The sequence below is a fragment of the Myxocyprinus asiaticus genome, chromosome 16, assembly GCF_019703515.2.
Source record: "Myxocyprinus asiaticus isolate MX2 ecotype Aquarium Trade chromosome 16, UBuf_Myxa_2, whole genome shotgun sequence".
In the NCBI taxonomy this organism is placed as follows: Eukaryota; Metazoa; Chordata; class Actinopteri; order Cypriniformes; family Catostomidae; genus Myxocyprinus; species Myxocyprinus asiaticus.
The window spans coordinates 31,769,923-31,792,900 of NC_059359.1; positions in this window are offsets into that span (position 1 = coordinate 31,769,923).

Here is a 22,978-nt window from a genome sequence, read left to right on the forward strand (position 1 = left end):
AATCAGTTAAGCTTTAAGAGAGGGAGCAAGCTGTCACATTTACACTCACTGTGTAAAATCTGTTGCATACAGTAGTTTCATTAACATATTGCAGTCATAACATTATTATTATTGTTTTATTTTTATACCCTTTTCTCCCAATTTGGAATGCCCAATTAAATTTCCGCTATTTAGTATGTCCTCGTGGTGGCACAGCTACTCACCTCAATCCAGGTGGCAGAGGACAAGTGTCAGTTGCCTCTGCTTCTGAGACCGTCAATCTGCACATCTTATCATGTGGCTTGACGTGCATGACACCGCGGAGACTCCGCATGTAGAGGCTCATGCTACTCTCCACGATCCACACACAACTTACCACGTGCCCCATTGAGAGCGAGAACCACTAATCGTGACCACAAGGAGGTTACCCCATGTGACTCTACCCTCCCTAGCAACCAGGCCAATTTGGTTGCTTAGGAGACCTGGCTGGAGTCACTCAGCACACCCGGGATTCGAACTCGCGACTCCAGGGATGGTAGTCAGCATCAATACTCGCTGAGCTACCCAGGCCCAGTCATAACATTCATTAAAAGTGATATTCTGATTCATGTGTTTATGTTCCTTGCAACGGTGTGTGTTTTGTACACTTATGGAATCTGCAGCATTACTTCAAAAAATGATACACAAGTCGGATAAAAAAAGAGACACTCTGGTGGTACTTATCAATTCAGAGATGGACAAATTGTCATCTTGCTCTCTCATTTGTCAAAAGTTTGCTCTATTTTAATATGGCACAAGAGGCCAGTCAGCATGCACAAGTCGTTCAACAATCAATACATTATATCCAGCCAGGATTTGAAGTCCTAATACTCCTCTTTTTTTCTGTCCTTTTGCCCAAATGGAGTAAAACAAATTAAAAACACAAGTAAGTAAAAGACCAATTCATAAAGGCACAGCGGCTGCCTGAGGCCCGTGACAGGATGCTGAGGTGAAAAATCAGCACTGACCTCTCCCCCGGCTCATCTATCTCCTCTTACTATCCACCAAAGGGGCTTCAGAACACTGATTTATGGGCCAAAGAAAAATGCCACGCTGGAATGGGCTTTTGATAAAATTGTTCAAGAGATTCCAGGCTATAAATCTTGATCTTTTACGTCCAGGTCGCTAGCTACTTTCACATTTTTCTGCCATCAATAATAGGATGCTGGACATGACAGCTAATCCATAATGCTACAATATTCCTGGCACTTTAGGAAAACAGTAACATATATATTTATCTGCCAGGATTCTGTTTTTTATGGTTCTAGTCTGATTCAAAGTTTAAATGAAACATGGTCAAATATTGTTTAACATCATATTGGTTTGAAAAATATTTTAACACTTTGTTTTGTGCAGTTGCAGTTTAGAGGGTAAACAGCATTTATTGTAATTTATTCCTCCCTTTAGAAGGGCTGTTCATAATTTAAGCATTAGAAAAAATAAACATGCATGCTGCCCTACAGAAAATAAATGTGATAACTACGAAAACACAAAAAATTTAGAGAAGTTGAGCCAAAGTCAGCCAAACTGGGCTGCGTTTCCCAAAAGCATCTTAAGCCTCAGTAGATTGTAGAAACCATTGGCGCTAATGGTCTCTACGATCAACTTAAGCTTGCGATGCTATTGGGAAATGCAGCCCTGGTCTGTCACCAGACAGATTATCGTCTAAAGCCTGTTTTACAACGCACGCCGAAGCAAGACAGGAGCAGTGTGTATTTTCTTTGGCGTACATGTTAACAAATGAGTGTATTTACATCGGAAGTAGAAGCAGCGTGTGAGCAGCATATGTGTAGTCTAGTGTGTTTTTGATTTAATTGCAGCTCGTAGGGAAAAAAAATGACACAAAAAGAAAATGTAATTATTTTTAACATTTAGCTTAAACAGACATACGGTTTTATAATTTAAAACTACAGTACACTACAAGTCAATAGCCTTAAACAAACAAAATAAAACTGCCCTTTTATATACTATTACATTGAGAGCAGGTCTAAAGGGTTAACAGCAATATGCATATACAACCCAGTGTGTTGTCAAATACAAACAAATGGATGCGACAGCACGTGTGGTTGGTAAATTCAGAACTTAACTCAGTCTTGTATTAAAATACAGATGTATTAAAGTGTTCTATTGCCCTCGACGTTTTATAAGGTTAATTAACAAAGGAAAAAATGTGGGATGCTGTACCTGGCTGTTGGTGAAGATGGTGGGTTAACATTTTGGAAGTGCATCCTTTTTGTGAGGAAAGTACTAAACACTTAAACATTTGGCTGTTGTTTGAACAAAGAGATATCGCTATTCAATGGTTGTGCATAATTACTTTTTTTTTTTTACTATATTATTAAACTATATTATTAAGTGTGATCGAGCCAAAACCGTGTGATCAAACCGTCCTCTGTTTTGCAAAACAACATTCAGGCTCATCGTCCTCTCCTTCCACTAAATAATTATGTTTAAAAATGAGCAGAGCTTGTGTTAGCTGTCACTACCTGAAATTATTCTACAAGACTGCATTAGATAACACTAGTATCATGTAAATAAGATTTCATGACAATCAAGCTTGTAACACTTATCAATAGCTCACTCCTGATAACCATTTTATAACTTTATTTTCTGTATAGAGCACAGCAGTTTCTGTAGCAGAAACACTTATGGTGTAAAAGCACACGGGTTGTTTGCTGCGAAATTGTTGTGATGCACTTCGGTTTGGCTCACGCACTGCTTCAGCATGCAATGTAAAACAGGCATAAGAGATCTGATTTCAGTCATAACTCAATTTTGACAAAATGTGTAGTTACCAGTGTTGGGGAGTAACTAACTAAAAGTAGTGACGCTACTAACTTAACTACCTTTAGTGTAACTGAATGTGGCAGGGCAGGGCCGGGCCGTGATGCTGTACACCCTGCCCCTAATCAGGCTGATCCAGCCCGAGAGGGATAAAGGCGACTGGAGGCGCAGTTCAAGAGAGAGAGAGAGTACTATGGGCAGCTGCCCTGTATGTGTTTGTGTTTGTCTTTTTGCTTAAGTTAACCATTAAATATTATTTATATTGTTAAGCCGGTTCTCGCCTCCTCCTTTCACCTTTATCCCTCTCGGGCTTGATCAGCCTGATTAGGGGAGGGGTGTGCAGCATCACGGTCTGGCCCCGCCCTCTGCCCTGCCACACTCAGCTATTTTCACAATAGTGTATTGCCAGTAACAAGCTACATTTACCAACAAATAGCGGCGTAGTGTCACAAAACGCTAAATTTGTCACATTGTATTGTGAAGGCAGTATTGCGAACTGTAAACATTAAAATACTCACGGATTCAAAAGTACAGCCACAAGACAAACAATATGCGCGTTAACATGATTTTAGTGTGATTAGGGTTAGGGGTACCCCTAACCACATGCAAATGAGATTTTTATTCTCCGCAAATGTTTGCCAGAAGTTTGCAGCTCTTCGGAGGTAGTGGTAAACCTCTGGCAAACCTTTGGCAACAATGGACAATTTGCCGCAAGTTTGCCGCAAAGTTAATTTGCATGTGAAAATGATCAGTGGCGAATTTGCAGCAAATTTGCTTTTTTTAAAGAAAAGGAAGTACGAGTTGAAATAATTTTTGGTGGTAATCAACATTATGCCACAAATGCTGTCGACTGACCTTAACTTGTATTGAATCTGAAATATTCCTTTAAATAATATAATCTGATTGTTAAAAATGTTCAGCTTTTTGCTAATACCTTGTAGTGTAGCTAACTACTAAAAACTGTAGTTTGACTATTTTAAGTTATGAGTAGCTTGTAGCTTGGGAAACTATAGTTTCAAAGTGGCTTCCCCAACAATGGGAGTGTCTGCATTTTGCCATTGCATGGCAGTAGAATGTGATTATAAAAATACAAAGCTATTTTTATTTTTTTTAAATGTAATTTGATTAAATAATAAGAAAATTGCATAACAATAGAAGAACAAAGTGTTGAAAAATGTCTGTTTAATCAAAACCCAACATCTGACATGAGCCAGACGTCATTCACAACCAAAACAGAATAAATGAATAAATAAATAAATAATTCAGTATACTCAAACTATAACTTGTAAATTTCACTGTGTGAGATGTAGCTTTAATATCAGAAACCTGTTGGTGTGTGTAACTGAAGTGCACGTCACATATTTGTGGTCGCCCCAAGCAAACCTGTTGAATTTATGGAGACAGGTATGATTAGCATCTGGAAACTCAAGTCTTCTGCATCACATGACCTGCTTTTTTAAGTGGTGGCAGGAAGCATACCGTCAGCCAGCTGGCGCCAGAAAGAGCCTCCCGCTGTCGTTTCTTTGGTCTCTCAATTTTAATGAGCGAGGGATGAGAAAAACAATGAGGCAACCACTGAGCACAGGTGTTTCGAGGAAGGAGGGTACATGTAAAAACAGGTAGCTGCATATCCGCAGCAGGACTCGTTGTCTCTCATAAAAGGGCTTTGAAACGGCTCTTCCAAGAGATCTCGACGCTGGCTGTTTTCCCGGGGTAAATGCATTTGTAAGGGATTGTAATTTAGTTCTGCAGAGCTATGTGCAGATACAGTATGCAAATGTAATTTCCCTCAATCATAAGCACAGAGGGACATTGGAGACTGATGCAGTTAGCTGAGGCCTCGGTGATAAACATTGGCAGGAAGGCAACTGTTTGTCACAAGGGAGTCATATGCCACTTCCAATGAGATGTTTTCTTAAGAGCCATTTTAAAAGACTTGGGCAAACATACTCGGGGGACGACAAACAGAGCAGGGTTGGAGTGGAGTGGAGTGGCTCAGCTGAGCTCGGCGAATAGACAGTATAACTCGCCGGGATGCAGAGGCGGGGGTACAACTATGTCCTCAAAGAGAATAGAAAGATGAAGTGGCTAATCTACAAAAGTCAGTTTGTGTTTCAGATTAGGGGCCCTGCCAACAAGCACAGGGCAAAGACACTATTGACAGGACAAGGAAATGAAATGTTTACTGATGGGGGGGGGGGGCAGAGGACGACACACGTCCCAACTCTTGCTGTGCTGAAGCTCTCTGAAAGCATTACAGAAAGGGACAGGGTGGAGAAGAGGGGGTAGTGAGTGATGAAAACAGGTGTTACAGGAAGAGTGTGTGTGGGAAGATTTCTGAAACCTACACATTTAATGAGTTCAGGTCTCAACCAGAATACAAGAGGTCTTCTAAAAATCCTGAATTAAAAAAACAATACGACACTGACAAGTGAGCTTTTTCTAGGTTTGCGTGTACCCTGCTCCACATTTTAGTAAAATAATAGTAATTTAATTTACAAGTCAACCTACATTAAAGGTGCACTCTAAAGTGAGAGTGTTTGACTGGTCATGTGATCATAACATGGCGGCCCCAATGTTTGTGTAATTTATGTTTAATATGTGCAGTGTTGGGTAGATTACTTCTGAAATGTAATCTGGTACTGATAAGAAATTACAGTCATCAGTATCATAATATTTTAGATTACATTTGGATTACTTATTGCATGTTTTATCAAATTTTAAGTGTGCCAGTCTGCACTCCTTTCATTAAACATTGGTAAACATGAAATCAAACATTAATTGGATTTGGGTATTCTTGGCTAAAAAAGCACTTTTTTGATTTATTATATCTGAATTTAGCAGGAAAATCCTGTGTATTCAGTATTAATTATCAATTATATGTTTTCTGTGCTCGTTTCACCAAAGTTCTAGATTTGTTGACTGAGTATGACTGTCAGGTGAAATTTGTTATTAACTGAAGGCAATGCTCTTCACTTGAGTGTTCACTAGAGGTAGAAATGCTGGTTAATTTCATTTTCCTTGATTAGCACAGTACCAAGGCATCTTTGTAATCACAGTACTGAGAGCAGAGGCCAGACATCCCCAGCGTCTCATCTCCACACTAATATTTAATTTCCGAGGTTGCTGCACCATATCAAACACCCCCCGTACAAACACACACACAGTCAGACGGCTCAATTTGCATGGCAGAGGGGGATTTGTAGCAGAAGCAAATCTGGTGTCAGCCTAGATTAAATGTTACACTGGTGTGCTATCATAATCAGGCAACTAATGAGCGACATGAGCCACGGCAGGTTGACATGAGAAGGAGGGAATTCTGGGATACTTGATGGAGTTTGGGATTAATTCCTGTCAGTTCTCACCAGGAACCTTCTCATTTGACAGGGAACCATGTTCTGTCAACACAGGTTTTTCCATAGAATTTAGAAATACTGCAGGGATCTTGAAATATGACATTATCACACAAAATGCAGAACAGATTTCTGGTCACTATGTGCCACCCAATATGTTTGTATGTGAATAGTTGACATGAAATAATTTTAGGAAGGTGGCATATCCTGTGGTGTGACATGGTATACACCATCTAACACTTTTTTAAACAGCATTTTGCTAATTCTTTTTAAACTATGCATTATTATGCAGTTTTTTATGTCTTCATATTAATTGAGAGACTATACACTGAATAATTGTAATTTTAGAAACTCATGTGTCACAGTGCAGGACCATTCCAAATGAATTAGTGAATGCAAAATGGTTATTAAAAACTGTGAAAAACTTAAATGAAACGGTGACCAGTCATGTCACCTAAAATATACACTTTCCAACTCAGTCTCATGACAAGTAATAATAATAATATGAAATGGTGAAATCGTAAGAAATCTTACTAGTTGACTAAATATGGAAAAAATAAATTTACCAACAAACAATGTTATTATGATTTTTCCTAAGTTTAACCCCAAATCTAAACCTAACCACGATTTTAATAGGAAAAGCACTAATTAATTTAATTTAATTTAATTTAATTTACAAGTCAACCTACATTAAAGGTGCACTCTAAAGTTTGACTGGTCATGTGAACAGAGCATGGCGGCCCCCATGAGTCGACCGGCTCAATGTAAAATTAAACAGCTTTTACTAGACTACCAACATGACTGGAGAGCAGCCGTGTTTTGTACCACGAAAGAAAGAAAAATATCGGTTTGGAAAGAGTTGAGAGAAGTGTAAGTTATTGATATACATCAGTCATTTGTATTGCATAAATAAATATGGAATAAGTAACCATATTTGTTTACTGACATTTCCTTTCTTAATAAAGTGTTGGATAGGAGGCTACAGCAAAAACGTAATGCATATACTGTACTGATTTGAAATTCTCTCTGTTGACTGGTTTGTCTAAAAGATGTACGTTATTTTCGTACAAGCCAGGTCATATGTTTTATTACCATTTCGCCAGCTGTCATAAGACTTTGTTGGCACTTTCTCCTACAGAAATTGTAACCTAAAAATCTTGATGTTGATTTACAAAAAACAAAGTTGGACAAAGTTATGCATCTAATACCCATATGTATTGTATACCTGTATTATTACCTGTAGGCTATGTACGCACGTGCATGCACACACACAAAACGCACACACACGAGCATACTCACGGACACATGCACACACATGCAAACACTCACACGAATGGTCACAAAATCATTAACCAGTCAGGAAAACACTCAGCAAAACAACACTGATATGGACAAACCTTTAGATCATTGGTGGAGGCATCATTCCATCTTTGGAACACAAGAAGCAACGTACATTTACATACACATGTGAACAAAAGCACTTGCTCTCTGAGTGATTGGAGCCTCAGTGTGTAGTCACTGAGCACCTGATGTTTGGACATAATGTGTCAGCAAATACACAGCACTTCAGCTTCCTGAATGACAGAAATCTCAAATCAGAAAAAATTACAGCAATTAAAGAAAGTAATCACCGCTTGAGTTGAAAAACGTTTAATTAATCAAATTAGTAAAAGTGATTTCATTTACTCGACTCATGAAGAAGTACCTCATCTGTATTGACTTAGAAAGTGAAAATGGAAGAAATCCAACTTTTCTCTGGGTCTTTCTCTTTTCACAGGGAACTCCTTCCTTTCTTTTTCTTTCTACTTATATACACTGATTCCCCTCCTTCATGTCCTAATGCTGAATCTAAACTAATGCTAATGTGCCCTGGAAACTCTTTGTCGGTTCCTCCAGTGTGCACTTTCCTATCTGTGGCTTACCAGTAGTAGCATACCACACACATACACCACTTGGATGACCCCTGCACACTGTACAGAGGGTCCCTCACAACCCAGAATCTGTCAGCAGCCCCCTTCCCTTCCCATGAGTGGCCCACATAATAGAGAAAGGGTCCCGACTGCGGAGTTCAGTCGCCATTAACCCCCACCAGCTGTTCCTGCCAGGGCCATTGGCCGCTCAATACGCCCCCCCTAAGAGGGGCCCTCACGTTGCCTAATCTAGCCATTGTTGGCCAGGAATGCTGACAGAAAGAAAAGAGTTTTTTTTTTCTTCTACTTTTCCTTGTGTCCATGCAAGCGTGTGTAGCCAAGTGTGAGAGCGCAGAGAAGGCTAGGGCTAATTTCTATAGTTGCCCATGAAGGAAGGTGGCTGCCGTGGAGAATAGGCCTGTTAGCTGCTTGACAAAATTCTTTTTCTCTCTCTTGCAAATGCAGTGTGATTGTTGGATGGGGATTCACCCCCCACTGTCCGTATCTCGTAATTCCTTTTAGGGACTTTTGTCAATTGAATTTGATTAAATGTATTAAAAGGTGTTTTTCTGTTATCAAAAGCCTTTATCGGAGCTAAAAAGATCACAAATGCATCACTCGTTTCCAAATGTTTCCAGTTTCTGGCATAAAATAATAATTTAAATTTAATTTAACTTTTTCAGAATTGTGGAATGTGTGAGCAAAAATGCTTTGTATATAGTGCAGTCACCTCAACAGCTGGGTACTGCTAAGATTTTAATTAGAATCTATGGAAAAATAAAACTGATAAAACCTACTGATTGTTAGTTGCCATCTAGATCCATTCTGATTTCGATAGAAATCAAAATCCCATTTTGGTACTTTTGCCTTGTGAATATATTAACAATTGCTCCATTTCAGTTAACATGAAAATTAAAATAGCATTTTCCAGTCAATTTAACCTCGAAGCATTTAGACTGCCATTATGATGAGCACAGGCAGAGGCCTCTGCTGGGGGTGAACATGTGTGCCACAGTCATTTGTGCTCACCAGAACAAAAAAACAAAAAACAAAAAAACAACCTCTCAGCACTTTTAGAAAATTATTAGACAGAAAATGTAGCCACTTTTTGTTTTTTAATAACAATTACCCAATTCTGGGAGAAGGACTATGATAATGCAACCACAAGTGAGTCACATTCTGTGAAACATCAATGTGACAGACAAAATGAACAAGTGAGTATTTTAGAATATATATATATATATATATATTTATTTATTTATTTATTTATTTTTTAAACATACAGTATGGCCACAAAAAAGTATTTGGAAACTTAAAAATGCATAAATGTCTTTACTGTATATGTGTAACAAATTTCAAACCAAGTCAAATTTATTTTTAAGAAAGATAGAGCAGGCACATCTCTCAAGCTAAACATTTCACAATAAGAAGTTTGTTGGGTTTCAAATGATAAAACAATAGATATAGTGTTAAAAAATAAGACATATCTGGACATTTTTTTATTGTCAAACTTGAGGAATGTGCATATTTAATGTGATGAACTACACCTGTGTGGTTACACTGTGTGTGAACTTGAGGGGAAATGACTTCATATACCCATTAGAATCACCTTGAGAGCTGGTTAAAAGTAATCGGAAAAAAAAGGGATGTTAGTTTTGAGAAATGGTCTGGCATTATTTGTTTGCTAAAAGTTATATGACATTCAGACAGAGCCCAAATAGTTCATGGGGCCTCTGAACATATCTTGTCCTGTTCATTTTATAAAGAGGTCCATAAGCAGAACAGATCCAGTCAGATGCTGGTGTTCCAAATTATGACATGTTAACAATTATCTTCTGTCAGCAAGAAGCTTATGTACTAGCAGCTATGGTTTCATCTTAATCCACCAACATTAACTGTCTCTGGCTGAGGGAAACACCACAGGGTAAAATACCCGCAGTGACGAAGCACTCAGATCAGGATGTGGGAGGAAAAGCAGCAAGTGACGGGAGGAAAGAGTGCAAACTGTTAATAGAATGTGATGGGATGTGTTTGTATCATGTCATTGAAGTTGGAGGGGTGGGCATGGGGTGTACTGTGTGTGTGCTGCACTAAGAAAACTGTTGTGACAGACTCTGGGGGAGTGATAGTTGAATCTGCCTCAGTCAATTATCTGTCCGCGCTAGACGTTTTTGTGCTAATGAGCTCGCCGGATCCCGTGGGCAGACTTCCCCTGTCTTGCGGCTAAAGATCACTTTCATTGCTTTCGCAGAACTTATTCAGGCCCACAAAAAGTGGGAGCTTCAACGGCGCGGCCCCCTTTTACTGCTCCTTTTGTGGAGCTTTTGGAGGCGTGCTGAAGAGAGTGAGGGCTCTAACGCTGCCTCCTCTTCATCCTCACTCCATTGCCTTCCATTAACATACATATCCATATGAAAAGTCAGGCAATGCCTGAACAGCTGTCCAGCAAAAGGGTCTGCAGAGAAAGCCAGGTTTGGGGGCCCCCCCTCTCCCACAGGCCTGACAGAGGATCACTTTAGCCCTCAGCGGGCAATAATAAACCACAACCATTTAAACAGTCTTTGAGGCAGAGAGAGAGAGTGATGGGACCAGAATGCAGTATTTCACAGGTCGGCGGAGGGCCCTCATTGGCCCATTCCGACCTCCAGGCAGCCCCCACAGAAGTCAAGAGAGCGAGGGAGGGACAGCCCAATTGCCCACACAATACAAAATCCCCCTATCTCTTTAGAGAGACAGCAAAATCCCCCCATCTCTTAAGAGAGAGAGAGCATCATGAATAGCAATTGTGTCCCATTAATCCCTTGTTTTTAAAAACCTCTCAACAATGAGAGGAAATGTTTCAAATCTTATCTAGAATCACGTTCTAACATTTCAAAAGAGTTTTTGAACTGCAGGTACTGTAACATTCATGCGCAACAGATCATTTTTGAAGATTTCTTTCTATTTTCCAATTTGATTTGTGCTGACTTCAGCATAATTTGAAGATATGCAAAAAATTGTAATTCCATTTTAGAGAACAAGTAAGGGATATCATTAAGGGATAGTTTGCCCAAATGTGAAAATTCTGTCATCATTTAATCAAGCTCATCCAAACTTGTATGACTTTCTCCCATGGAAAACAAAAGAAAATGTAAGCCATTATGTTAATCACCATTCACTTTAATTGCATATTTTTCCATACAATAAATGTGCATGGTAACTGAGACTGTTATTCTGCCTAACATCTCCTTTCGATTTCCACTGAAGAAAGAAAGTCATACAGGTTTTGAACAACAGGTGAGTAAATGATGACAGACTTTTTCTATTTTTAGATGAACTATCCCTTTAACTCAGAATTCCCCTGACACATATACAAGCCACAGCTATCTAACCCTTTTTTGCCATTCCAAAGAGACCCTCAATCATGAGGGATTTCCCAGCAGGCTCAGATATTTCAGCTCTTGTCAATGAATTGGTCTGGGTGGGACCCCAAAAGTGCATCAAGCGATGAAGTCCCCTGTGTTAGTAAGGTTGCTGGCACAGTGAGGGGTTAAATGAGTGTCCCAGGGTCACTTGGAGAGTCTTTAAGTGAGACAGGATTTGAGCACCTCGCCCGGCAAAGGTCTCCTTCATGCTGGGTTGATGAGGAGGGTTATTCCCCAGCAGAACTAACCACAAATCCAAAAACAGGCTTGCGTGGTAGGCTCCTGCTGTGCTGGTCGATGTTAAGTCATGACACCAGAGTTATGTCACGAGGGGTAATGCCAACTTAAGATACTTTACACAGAATTATACAACAGTTAGTTCTGGTCCTCTAATCTGATTGGACAAGTGGCATTTCAACAGTGCTGATATTTACTTGGACAACAATCAGCACGTTTACATGCGCTTTAAAAGTTTGATTTCAGTCGCACTAAAACAATAATTAGTCTTTTTAAAACCTTATGTAAACACTTTATTCAGACTATGAGACCTAGATAATGCAGCTTGGCTTCATCCAGCATGTATACACGTTAATCGGGGCGCAATTGGGCTCACCATTTTGCGCATGCTCCAAAAGACAGAGATATTTTGATATTATTTAATTATAAATGAATACATATTGTGCTTGCTCGTAACAACACTTCACAATAAAGTTCTGTTTGTTAACATTAATAAATGCATGAGGTATCATTAACTAACCATGAACAATATTTTTAAACAGCATTTATTAATGTTGGTAGATGTTAATGGCAACACTTTACAACAAGGTTCCATTCGAGAACTTTATTAGGATAACCTGTACACCTGCTTATTCATGCAGTTATCTAATCAGCCAATCCATCTAATCATTGCACTGTGGCAGCAGTGCAATGTATAAAATCATGCAGATACATGTCAGGAGCTTCAGTTAATGTTCACATCAACCATCAGAATGCGAAAAAAATTTGATCTCAGTGATTTCGACAGTGGCATTGTGCTCAGTGAGTGTACAATTGTTCATTATCAGTTCATGTTAGTTTATAATGCACTAACTAATGTTAACATGTACAACTTTTGATTTAGACAATGTATTAGTATATGCTGAAATTAACATTAACCAGGATTAATAAATGCTGTAAAAGTATTGTTTATTGTTAGTTCATTTTAACTAATGTTGTTAACAGATGGAACCTAACTGTAAAGTGTTACCATGTTGATTTGTAAAAAGACAATTTTTAACTATTGATTAATTTAAGTTCATAATGCATTAACGAATGTTAACAAATCCTATTTTTAATATGAAAAATGTATTAGTATGTGTTAAATTTCAAATGAACCAAGATTAAAAAGTGCTGTTAAAGTATTGTTCATTGTTAGTTCATGTTAACTAATGCAGTTAAGGAATGTAAACAAATACAACCTTATGGTAAAATGTGACCATTTGATCTCCATCCAAGACATGACATTTGTAGTATTATAATTTATTCTAATGCCTGTTCTGATGTCTGTGATTTATAATACTTGGTAAATGTTCAAATGTTGTTTTGAGTTTTTGTTTGGTTCAGGTGTGCTCACTTCCTCAGAGAGAGGAAAAGTTTTTATTGTGGATCAAATGGAAATGAAAACCCAGCCCAACATAGCACAATTGGGTTTCTTTATGCACTGGGATGGAATATGTAAAGCTGGCTCTACACTAGCAGACTCAAAACAACTCGTTTTGGCCGTTTTGCTGAGATCTCACTCTCTTCAGTCAGAGGTATGACCATAGGTTGGTAGTAATGTACTACATTTATTCCGTTACATTTACTTGAGTAACATTTTGGAAAATTTTTTACTTTTAGAGTAGTTTTAAAAGTGGGTACTTTTTACTCTCACTCAAGTAAATTCCTAATGAAAAAAATGTGCTATTACTTCGTTATAATGGACAGCGTTCCTGTCGTTACATTACTGGGTTTAATTTTAATTAATGTGTAATTTATTAAGAGATTACTGAATGGGACTTTTACGACAGCGGAAGTTCAGCTGCGCTCACTGTCACAGACTGTCACTCAAGCCGAGTCCATCACTGCTGCTGCATCATGCTCTTCAAACAAAGTGAAACACTTTATTCGCTCTGCACAGTGAAAAAGACTTTTCGTCATGCAGTGCCTTCATTTAACACCAAGACAAGCGGATATTTCAAGATTAAAACTGCAGCTCCAACTTAAGGCAGCACGCTGAAGTAAGTTGTGGCTCTAATGCTAACGCGGGCTTTTCTGTGTAATGTGATGGTCAATTTCAGGGAGATTCTGTAACTGGGCTCTTATGACATCAGTTTTTAAGTGTACGTTTTTAAATCTGCAGCAATATATCAGTGTGCTTTGTCCTGCATCCTGCATATCATAAGCAATATTTATGCATTTACCCCGCACAGCTATCGCAGCTAGTTCGGGCTTATTAACTGTATAAATCTATGTAAACATCCAAGTTCAGTGTAAATGCCTTTTGCTCTGCTGTTTGCGTGATTGACAGCTGGAGCTCGAACAGACAGCATTTCTGCACGTGCATAGCAAGGTGCGCGTGTGAGAGATGTGCGGATGCGAGGTGATTGTATGGCGAAGACAGTGTTCCGCGACCGGGGTTAGTGCCCTACGCAGGCTGCATACTCTGCGTTTAGGGAGCGGCGGTTCTGCTGTACAGAACTAATGATCTAAATTCTTTCTACACTGAAAACTGTAACTACACTGAACTAAGAACTAAAAGCTATAAAATAGCAAAAGTAGGCATTAATAAAGCATGATCTTGCTTTGGTTTATATTTCAGCATTATATATAATGTCCCTGTGGGACATTGTTCATCTTTTCACCGTAATGATTACTAGAAATGTTTCCAAACCTCTCTTCTCTCTTCTTAAATTCATCAAGATCTGACAAGAGCCCTTAAAGGGATAGTTCACCCAAAAATGAAAATTCTCTCATCATTTACTCACCCCTATGTGTATGACTTTCTTTCATCTGCTGAACTCAAATGAAGATTTTTAGAAGAATATTTCAGCTCTTTTGGTCCATATAATGCAAGTGAATGGGTGCCAACATTTTAAAGTTCAAAATCACATAAGTCAGCATAAAAGAAATCCATAAAACTCCAATGGTTAAATCAATATCTTCAGCAGCGATGTGACAGGTGTGGATTAGGAGTGTAACGGTTCTTGGTAAAAACAATGAACCGTATGGTTTGCCACCCATGGTTCGGGAAGCATTGGCACCACGGTCGGTTCACCTCAAGTTTGACGATGCATCTGGAGCACAAGTTTTGGGCAAGAAAACAAAGCATCAAACAGACAGGCACAGTTACAACCTCCGCTAATGCACCTGAATGGATCTGTAGATGGATACGGTCTGCCTGTGTTTCACGTGGGTCAAATTGATGACATCACAGTTCTGTTAAAATTCACGTTTTATTAAAATACTTGAGCAGCATTATCACAACATCCCTTCTCGTATGCATTTTTTGTATGCATCCTTTTATAGTGATTTATAGCTTCAGAATATTGAATATATGTTGAGATGAATCTGAAGTGCTCTTTATGTTGATGCATGTAGCGTATTAGTGCAGGTATTAAGTTAAAAGGTTGATTTAGTAATTAGAGAAAAGGTTTTTCTTTAGTTAAGGACCATGATGAAAATTAACCATGGTTTTACTATAGTAATATTGTAGTAATCATGACTGCTGTCACCATAGTTTTCTTTGCAGAAATCATGGTTTTGATACAATAAGCCGTGGTTTTATAACAGTAATACTGTAGTTTCTATATAGTAACCATGATTTTACTATATATTGTAACCATGACAGTAACAATGTTTATATTGTGGTTACTATGATTTTACTACAAATGCCATGGTTAAATTATGGTTACTGTTGTAAAACAATGATTGTTATTTAAGGGCAAACCTGTTGAAGTGTTTACCAAATAGAGTATTCTTTGGATCTGGCAGTAATATTTTTTTTCTGAACAAAGCAAATACCGAACCGTACCAAAACCGTGACCCTTAAACCGTGATACAAACCAAACCGTGATAAATTTGAACCATTACACCCCTAGTGTGGATGAGAAACAGGCTGTGTCTCGTTTCGAAGGCTGTATACTAGGTAGGACGCGTCCTTTGAAGGCTGCAGTATACCGAGTGTCCTCCTTTAAACAAATCTCATTTAAACGAGACAGCCTTTGTAGGACAAACGGAAATGGAATGTAACATGGTTGCTATGACAGCATGTCAAGCGCGAGCGATTCGAGTGAGACGGTAACAAAGTCCCTTTAGAAGGGAATGTATGAGGTATATTTTAGGAGAGTTAGAAAGACGTAAAGAGAAAAGAAAATAGATTTTTACAGGTGTACTTTTAGTCTAATACTTTCTTTTAATTATATATATTAATATAATAATACATATGATATACTCTGCACCCATCTACTGAGGTACTTCAACTTGGGAATTAACATTACTTGCATTTGAACATCATATTTAAGGGCAAATTGGCATTATTTTTTTTAGACATTTCCGTTGAAGCAAAGAATTGAGGGTTTTGAGTGCCCACGAAGGATACACTTCATGCATCCTCTGAATTCCTGTGAAAGAAGGTCGAATTCGAAGGCTGCATTCGAAGTGTCCTACTCGCTTTTATGAAACGAGCCTCGATGATGTATACAGCCGAGAAATGCGACCTCCGGAGGATGCATCCTTCCAAATGAGACACAGCCACAGATCACTTTCACATTCTTCTACTTTTGTTTTTGGTGATTCACATTCTCCATGCAAATGCCCCCTGCTGCGCTGGGAGAAGAACTTCTAGCAAAAAATGACTTAAAAATGTAGCTGTTTCTCACCCACACCTATCATATCACTTCTGAAGAAATGGATTTAACTACTGGAGTCATATGGATTACTTTTATGATTACTTCATGTGCTTTTTGGAGCATCAAGATTTTGGCACCCATTCACTTGCATTGTACTGACCTACAGAGCTGAAATATTCTTCTAAAAATCATAATTTGTGTTCTGTAGAAGAAAGAAAGTCATACACATCTGGGAAGGCATGAGGGTGAGTAAATGATGAGAGAATTTTAATTTTTGGGTGAACTATCTCTTTAAAGTGATAGCTCAGACATAAATTTAATATTCCGTCATCATTTCCCTACCCTCAAGTTGTTCCAAACCCATGTGAGCCTTTGTATTCTGTGGAACACAAAATATGTTAGACAGAATGTTAGATACTGACAGTCTCAGTCACCATTCACTATCAAATATATATATATATATATATATATATATATATATATATATATAAAACACATTCACTGAAAGTAAATGCTGACCAAGGCTAATATTCTGTCAAAATCTCCTTATTTTGTTGCAAGGCAAAAAGAAAGTCATATGGGTTTGGAACAACGTAATGGTGAATGATGACAGAATTTCCATTAATAATAATAATAATTCTGTAATACATGTTAAATGTGTATTATGTCATGGAATGTAGGGAGTTAACATCCATTATGTCATTTGTGAAAGTAACGAGATTGGATGCTTTCTTACTCTTACTCAAATAATTATTTATGTTAGCACTTTTACTTCTACCCACCTCTGGGTATGACACACTTTCCGATTAAAAATCGTGGAGGGGCGACACACATAACGACTCTCCGTAACTATCTCTGACAAAATAACAACATGAGTAAAAAGAGTGATTTGGGGTGTTTTCAGATCTTAAGCTTGCTTGATTGTTCTGAAATAGGGGCTAAAATAGTTACAGTGTTGCATTTTCTTCATGGTTCGGTTGGCTTTCACAAGATTATATTTTAAAATGCACCAAAACTGTAAAATGTCCATCAAGGTTATTTTTATCCATCATTAGTTGCTTTTTTAAATTATTTCTGCAGAATGACAGAATCACTATGGATTTTAATCAGCATTTGTGATGATATGCAGCTGAGTTTTTTTAAATTTAAAGCTTGTCATCTTGTGAGTTCTTCTCAGTGACAGAATGATTTTTCAAATAAAATATTTGTGTCTTTTCAGTGCTTGAAGCCATTAACTCAGCAGTGAGTCTCGACGGTCAAGTGATTAACACCTCCTGCTGAGAGGTACTAATGGGTGCTCTGTATCCCTCTACCTGGTTATGTTAAAAGAAGCTAACACCTGAAAATCATTGGAAAAATCAGCTAGTGTAGAGCCAGCTTAAGTGTGTGTGTGTTAAAGTAGTGGTCCTGTCTCATAAATCCTAACACTCCCTACACCCCCATCCTACACACACACACACACACACACACACACACACACACACACACAACACAAAGCAACTGACCCCAGAGTCATTGCACACAAACCCTGCACCTTCACTCTCTGAATGTCCATTTTAAAATGAGGAGCATTGAATTTGAGTCCATTATAGTGGCTTTGACATGCACCTGATTATGGTGAGCTTCCTGCCCAACAGGCTTACCGGCCACTCGCCACTCTAGTCCACACTATTAGCTGTCCTTTCTGTGCCATTCATTAACCCTGACACACACACACACACACACACACACACACACACACACACACACTCAACGGCCCCCAGTGAGACCTGTTAGATTCTCTCTGGTCGCTGATACATACCCACAACAGGCGGGAAGTATTTCTGCACGCTGTAAGCAATCACCTCCAGAGCTTATCTACTCCACCTCCTCAACCAAAACCACATTCAATCTGCAGCCCTGTTTTTTTTGTTTTGTTTTTGCAATACGTAATAAAAAGGAAAAAGAGGAGAGAGAGGTTGGTGGGGGTAGGAAATGGACTAGAGGGGGGTGTGTGGGATCAGAATGACTTCTTGAACGCATCTCTCCCTTTGGTTGCAATTAAACAAAGTACGGTGGTGATTAGTTCAGCACAGAGAGCAGAGAAAGAGAAACTCTTGAATCCAAATGGAGGGACCTGACTGGCCTTTCTAGGGGGACAAAAGGCCGAGTTTATTGCAAAAACCTGCTTACCCTCATGCATGGCAAACCATGGGAACTCCAGTCAGGTGGAAACTTTTTTCTCTTTCTCGCTCTTTCTCTCTTGATTTCTCTCCCCCCTGCATCCCCTCCCCTCCTAACCAACTGCTCCCCCGATGACTATGGATGTTCTCAAGGGCCACAAGGGTGAGGGGTAATGTCCCCCCTTTGCCTCTAGGTTTACTTTTTTGTTGTTGATAAATCTCACTCAATTTCTGTCTTTCTCTTATACTTCCTCTTTCTCTCTTCATCCCATTTTTTTTTGTTTTGATTTGTCTGCTTTTGTTCAAACACAGCTAGTTAATTATTAGCCTCCCCATCTTGATTTCTTCCCCCACTCTCTTTTTTCCCTCTATAAACCCCTCTTCCTGTCCCATTTCTCTCATTTTGCAAGCTAGGACCTTGTTTAAGTGCAATCTCTCTCACTCTCTCTTTCTCTCCGGTCCCTGTGGGAAGCTTACGCAGGGCCCAGGATCTTGCCTGTGTGTGAACACATAATGAAAACAATTTTATGCTGCTGAGGCAAATAGGCACCAATTACAGACCTTACAGCCACCTGCAGAATTCAACCCCCTTTATCCCACCCCTCCTTTCCCCACCAGCCAATCCCCCTCCCTCCTGTTCTTACCCTCATGAATATTTAATAGGCTGATGATGTTATAAATGGCTGGGCCAGGTGAGGAGGGGTGGCAGTAATAAGTCTCCCAGCTGGAGGTGATGTAGTGGGCCCCTGTCTCCCTGTGCCAGTCCTTATAGCCGGCGTTCTGGGACAGCTGACCCCGGGGTGGGAGCACAACCGCACTGGAAGAGGGGGAGTGATGTGACAGGGGCGTGCAGTGCTGTGTGGCGCGTCTATCTCCATCCACCACCACCCCGACTCTCTTGTTGGTCAATTTTACACATGCTGCCCAGTCCAAAGGGATGGGCTTCAATCCTGACAGAACCCCCACACTATTTAGTTTGATAAGAAGCGCACCCAATGGGAATTAAACAAGTATTACACACAACAGCTCTCGTTCTCTCTTTCTCTCCACAAATTCTTAAGGGGCCTTGTCCTTGTGATTAACTGAACACGTGCTGGTGATGGTCATATATAATCTGCTGAGCACAAGTACTGATTGTAACAGGATTATACGTGAGTGCAAGTGGGAGTTGCATTTCTATTTGATCTGCACTCATTGGGGATTCAATCTCAAAAGTATGATAACATGAAAGTTGTCATACAGATACTTTCAACAAGGATCTTTATTTTTATTATTATTATTTATATATATATATATATATATATTTCCAGGCTCAGTCAATCTGCAAATTTGTAGACATTATTATTTATATTTGAAAATTGGATTTAGATAAGGCTGTGTGTTTTCTGAATAAAACACCATTACTTATGTAGATCAATAGTTGGCATTGGTCCTGTTGTCAAGCTGCCCTGAAGAATGTATGCGTATTTCTGAAACTCTCAAGATTCAATGCATAACAAGAGTCACTTGCAATGTGACTGTCTGGAGAGCTGCTTCTCAGGGGGTTCAATCTGCTCTCTACGTGCCAAGATTAGTAAACAAAACAGCCCTGAGAAAAATCTGTTCCTCAAAAAATATATCAAATTAAAGTAATTAGTGATATAGAGTATATACAGTATAGGAACAATAGTTATATGGCTAAATTTGTCAACTTATTCATAATACTTAATACTTTTAGACAGCAAGATGCTTTTTTTTTTTTTTTTTTTTTTTTAAGTAACCAATTAATACAATGCTTTTTCAAAACTACCACTTCAGAAGAAGGTGCACATTTTCCTGTTAATTCCTATCACAATTGGCATTTTATAACAAATCAAGTATTCTATAAACAAATGAATCTCTATTGTTATTGGTTCAGTCACAGTGAGCCCCTTTGAACATTCTTCATTGCAAACCTATTAAAAAGTGTTTGATAAAGTTTGATAATAATATATATATAAAAAAACTTGTACTCTATAGTGTAAAAATAATTCTGCATATTGTTGCTCAAATATTTATTTGAATCAATTCAAATAATCAAATAATTCAAGTAATTTATTTACCCAAAGTGTGACCCAAAAAAATCACACAGTTGCCTAATCCCTTTTAAAAATGTGCTTCAGGTGGTCACATTTTAATTAACTGGTTTGATTTAAGTCACAAATATTAGGCTATTTAGCATCAATAAATCAACCTGAATACATTAGGCTAAACCAACCAAACGAATTTTAAGGCTTAGAGCAGGTAGAAGCTCCTTAAAGGGATAGTTCATCCCAAAAATGAAAAATCTCTCATCATTTACTCAACACAAACGTGGATATTTAGAAGAAGATCTCAGCTTTGTAGGTCCTCACAATGCAAGTGAATGGTACCAAAATGTTCAAACTCCAAAATGTTCATAAAGGCTGCATAAAAATAATCCATAAGACAACACAACTCCAGTTTATCCTCACAACTCCAGTTGTTAAATCTATGTCTTCAGAAGCGATATGATAAGTGTGGGTGAGAAACAGATCAGTATTTAAGTCAGTTTTTAAGATAAATTCACCTCCCTGCCCAGTAGGTGGCGATATGCACGAAAAATGTGAATCACCAAAAACAAAAGAAGAAGAATGTGAAAGTGGAGATTGGTGGTAAAAAAGGACTTAAATATTGATATGTTTCTCACCCACACTTATTATATCGCTTCTGAAGATTTGGATTTAACCACTGGAGTCGTGTGGATTATTTTCATGCTGCCTTTATGTCCTTTTGGAGCTTCAAAATTTTGGTACCCATTCACTTGCATTGTATGGACAGACAGAGCTAAAATATTCTACAAAAAAATCTTGGTTTCTGTTCGGCAGAAGAAAGAAAGTCATACACATCTGGGATGACATTAGGGTGAGTAAATGATGAGAGAATTTTCATTTTTGGGTGAACTATCCCTTTAAGGAAGCTAACAATTGCAGTTTACCTCTTTTTACAGTGTATCAAAGAAGGGATCCATGTGAAATAGCAAAGCGATTTTCACATGCATGCATACAGCATATCACATAAACATTCTTAAATTCATATTTGATAAATGAAGGTTACACACACCCATACAAGCACACCCGCTCTCTTCTCCTCTCCAAAGATGAGTCCACATCAGAAGAACCAGCAGAGGCAGGAGGTGAAAAATGGGCTAGAAAAAGTTGAGATTATGCAATGTTTTTCTCCCACCATCAATCCAGTGGAGGCATGACGAGCACGTTTAGCTCGCGTCTCGCGTGGTGTACTATAATATAATAGATGAGCCGGCGAAGGTTAAGCAGAGGCCCCAGGCCCTAGAGGGAGCGTGGCGATACAAGAGGCGACAGAGCAGACAGAGAGAGGAAGAGGAGAGAGACGAGAGGCACTATATTAATCGTCTCCTAATCTCAGGCTTGCCGACGGCCGAAAAGCACCACTGACTTTATTCCTTGTAACAACTGGAGACAAATGAGAATGCTCGTTACATTACTTCTGATAAAGTACGTGCGGGAAAGACAATAGCCCTCAATTTTTGATTTCATCAACACCTCGGTGTGATGTATTTCAGCAAATGATAAAAGAAATCAATCAAGTGGGATTAGACACAAGAGGGTAAAGGGGCAAATATTTGATTTAACCATGTCGGTTGATACAGATGAACTATACACGGTATAATGAAGAGGCCTTTGCAGACAGCACTAAGGTCTGGACTAATACAGCAGAGGAGGAGAGATTCAAACCGGCTGCAGGTTCCACTACTCGAACCCGGGCAGGGCTGGATTGATGAAAGAGAAGCACGGTGTGATCTGTAGAATCTTAATCTATCTCCTTAGAGTGGCTCATTCGTTACAAAGATGACAGTGTCTTGTTATCGATTTTACACTGAGAGATCAATCAGCTTCTGGCCTGCAGCAGGCTAAATTTACAATCTAGGCCCTGAAGCCCAGACACACACCCACATACACACACACCCTGCCTGAAAACAAATCAAAATTAGCTAATCTGAGCAAAGGAATCTGTTGCTCTGGGGTTCAGCCTACAGACAAACACGTGCACAGCCAGCCCCTCTATCAATCACACAAACTCACACATACACATACACTACATTCTGTTCATGCCATTGCAGCATAGTTATTGAAGAGCTCATCTCTTTCCTTTACTATTTGTTGTTTTCAAGGAAGCCCAGCTCAGCTTCACCTGTCTGTAACATCAACAAAAATAACTTTATGAATACACATCATTCAAGATCAGTGTTGGGTAAATTACTCAAAATAAGTAATCCACTAACAATTACTAAATACTTTTCTAACAATTGTATCAGATTACTTGTAGTTAATGTAATTACATTACTACTTATTTTGCTTTTATGCTACATTCTAAATCATTTTTCAGAAAAGTGTTTAGTTTTCCACTCATTCAAAATGTCTATATTTCCTCATTCATTGTCACACACCCTTCAGCTGTCAC